This window comes from Pygoscelis adeliae, unplaced genomic scaffold, assembly GCF_000699105.1.
Source record: "Pygoscelis adeliae isolate BGI_AS28 unplaced genomic scaffold, ASM69910v1 Scaffold242, whole genome shotgun sequence".
NCBI classification, from domain to species: Eukaryota; Metazoa; Chordata; class Aves; order Sphenisciformes; family Spheniscidae; genus Pygoscelis; species Pygoscelis adeliae.
In genome coordinates this window covers 2,654,057-2,657,335 of record NW_008824369.1, presented here as the reverse complement: position 1 = coordinate 2,657,335, position 3,279 = coordinate 2,654,057, and positions in this window count along the sequence as shown.

The window sequence follows — 3,279 nt, the reverse complement described above, 5'->3', positions numbered from 1 at the left end:
GGGAACGAATACAAATTGTACCGACAGCATCCACCGATTATCTGCAGCAACCCCTCCTGCCCGCACCGGAGACCCTCTGAGCACACCGAGTGCTGGGCACCAAGCAATCCACTGCCCACTTCCACTGTGTGTCCCAAACCTCAGCCAGCATTACTGCTAAGAAGTGGGGTTTGGATATGTAAATTGATTTTTTCTCTTCCAGCTCATGCCCACAAGGTACAGTTTTGTCAGTCACTAATTAAGGAAAATAATTTCTTTCCTTCCTTTAGGCAGTGCTCCTTACAGCCTTACATCTTAGCCTGAATCTCCCCTAGTTTCCTCCACAGATGTAATTTCCTTAATCTTTTGTCCTTTAACTCCTCACTGCAACTTCCCACTCTGGTGCCTTACTGCTGTGCCCCAAGCTGGATGGGGTTCCCCTGTGATCTCCCCTGTGCTGTACAATGCAAAACAACTCCTGGGTCTTACATGTCTGTCTTTCTTTCCTTCTTTCTTTCTTTCTTTCCTTCTCTTTCTTTCTTTCTTTCTTTCTTTCTTTCTTTCTTTCTTTCTTTCTTTCTTTCTTTCTTTCTTTCTTTCTTTCTTTCTTTCTTTCTTTCTTTCTTTCTTTCTTTCTTTCTTTCTTTCTTTCTTTCTTTCTTTCTTTCTTTCTTTCTTTCTTTCTTTCTTTCTTTCTTTCTTTCTTTCTTTCTTTCTTTCTTTCTTTCTTTCTTTCTTTCTTTCTTTCTTTCTTTCTTTCTTTCTTTCTTTCTTTCTTTCTTTCTTTCTTTCTTTCTTTCTTTCTTTCTTTCTTTCTTTCTTTCTTTCTTTCTTTCTTTCTTTCTTTCTTTCTTTCTTTCTTTCTTTCTTTCTTTCTTTCTTTCTTTCTTTCTTTCTTTCTTTCTTTCTTTCTTTCTTTCTTTCTTTCTTTCTTTCTTTCTTTCTTTCTTTCTTTCTTTCTTTCTTTCTTTCTTTCTTTCTTTCTTTCTTTCTTTCTTTCTTTCTTTCTTTCTTTCTTTCTTTCTTTCTTTCTTTCTTTCTTTCTTTCTTTCTTTCTTTCTTTCTTTCTTTCTTTCTTTCTTTCTTTCTTTCTTTCTTTCTTTCTTTCTTTCTTTCTTTCTTTCTTTCTTTCTTTCTTTCTTTCTTTCTTTCTTTCTTTCTTTCTTTCTTTCTTTCTTTCTTTCTTTCTTTCTTTCTTTCTTTCTTTCTTTCTTTCTTTCTTTCTTTCTTTCTTTCTTTCTTTCTTTCTTTCTTTCTTTCTTTCTTTCTTTCTTTCTTTCTTTCTTTCTTTCTTTCTTTCTTTCTTTCTTTCTTTCTTTCTTTCTTTCTTTCTTTCTTTCTTTCTTTCTTTCTTTCTTTCTTTCTTGGCTCCTGCAGATTGCATGTTACCTTGTCCAGGAAATTAAAAAAAAAACCAAAAAACTTCTCCTTTCTGCTTTCCTAATTTATCACCAGAGATTCACATATCACCAGTAACTACATTACATTGCTTAGGAAAAGACACATTCAACACCAACTGCAGTAATTGTCTCCCTTCCCTTCCCTTCCCTTCCTTCTCTTCACTTTTTTATCTTTCTTCATTTTTCTTTCTTCATCTCTTTCTTTTTCTCTCATACCTCATTTCCCTTGAATGCTCTGATTTTAACCTACAGTCATCATTTCTGTCCTATTGTCCTATTGCCCCCCTATTACTACATTTCATTTTAGGCCTCTAATTTACCCGGATCAAGTTATATTATCGAGAATAAAAATGTCCATGTAGTTAAAGCTCTGGGTCTGAGAGATATGGGTTTAACTGCCAGCCCTGCCACATTCTGTTTGTACAGTAAGGTGTTTACAAATGACAGCAGTAAGTCCCATAGAAAATGCCTCCTCGGCTTATTTATAGAGGATGGTACGGTGCATTTGAACATCTAGTCCCTACAGGTGCAGAGATGCTCAATCCCACATTTTCCTAGTCCGTGCAGCTCTTCTGGGGAGTTTAGAAACCTCAATACCTCCCCAGCCTGGCACCGCTATGTTGCTAGCATAAATCCTAGCTCCCCTGTGCTGCGGCAAAGCATTTAGAGTGCTTTTAAATGACATCATTACCTTTTCCTTGTATATTTTTGATCCAAAGCACAGGAGAAAGCTAACAGAGGGAAATCAGCATTTTAACTTGGTGATGTGGCAGTTCATAAGCAAGTCAGCTTATATGTGGGTTTGGACGATAAAGAAATTGGCTAGTGGGAAGAATATTTACAGGAGTCTTTTCCCAGCTTTGGAATTAGAGAAAATAATCCTACTAAATTAAACAAAAGTGATAATAATATAAGAGGGTGCTTCTTAAACATAACAGCTTCCTTCCCTGCCAGCAACATAGAACTCAAATGTTTTCAACACATGTATAATGCATTTTTAATGTAAACAGCGGGAGGCATAATTCCAGCATAGGATGTGAAATAGAAGGAGAAATTGTTCAGGAAGGGAGCTGGGGAAATTGCTAATGCTGCACACAGAATGAAACTTTCTCTAAATCCCAAGCTCTGTCTGCGGGGCATTACAGCATCAATACCATTATCGCCGCACACCATGGACAGCTTATTGCTATTAATTATGTTAGCAACATAAAGGATCCTTTCTGGCCGGACTGGATGGACAACGTTAAGCCATGCTGGAAAACCTGGATAAACCTCATTAAGGAGAATTTGGCACTGGGAGAGATAAGGCTGTACGCTCACCGAGTTCAGGATACTTCGAAGGGAAAAATGGCTTATGATAATGGATTTCTCAGGAGTCAGGACGTGACTGGGCACCTTACTCATCCTGCAGCCAACAGCTCACAGAGGAGGGGAGATCTTCCTGGGAAAGGGCCCTCCGCTCACCTTGCCACCTTCTCAGCCACGTGCTGTAACGGTGCTGCATCGTAACTGTAATTTTGGGGTCACAAGCTTCTGCCCCTTTGTTTCAGGGCTCCTTGGTTAAACAGCGTGTAGTGAAAGGGCTGTGGCCCCAGGCATGCACACAACAGGATGACAGATCCCTGGGGACCTGCTGTTTCCAACAGTTCCGTGTCTGTAAGTATGGCTGGGCTGCACATTCTCCCGGCTCCTGCTCCACCTTGTTTTTGCATTGACGACACAGGTGAGGGATGAAGGAGTAGGTTTATTATGCATGCAGACAAAAACAATCAGGGAGGGATGGCAAGGACACTCTGGGGACAAGGCTAGAATTCAAAATTATTTAGACAAGTTGGATGAAATGGCCCCAAATACTGAGGTGAAACACAAACTGGGGACAACAGCAAGGCACTTTACTTCA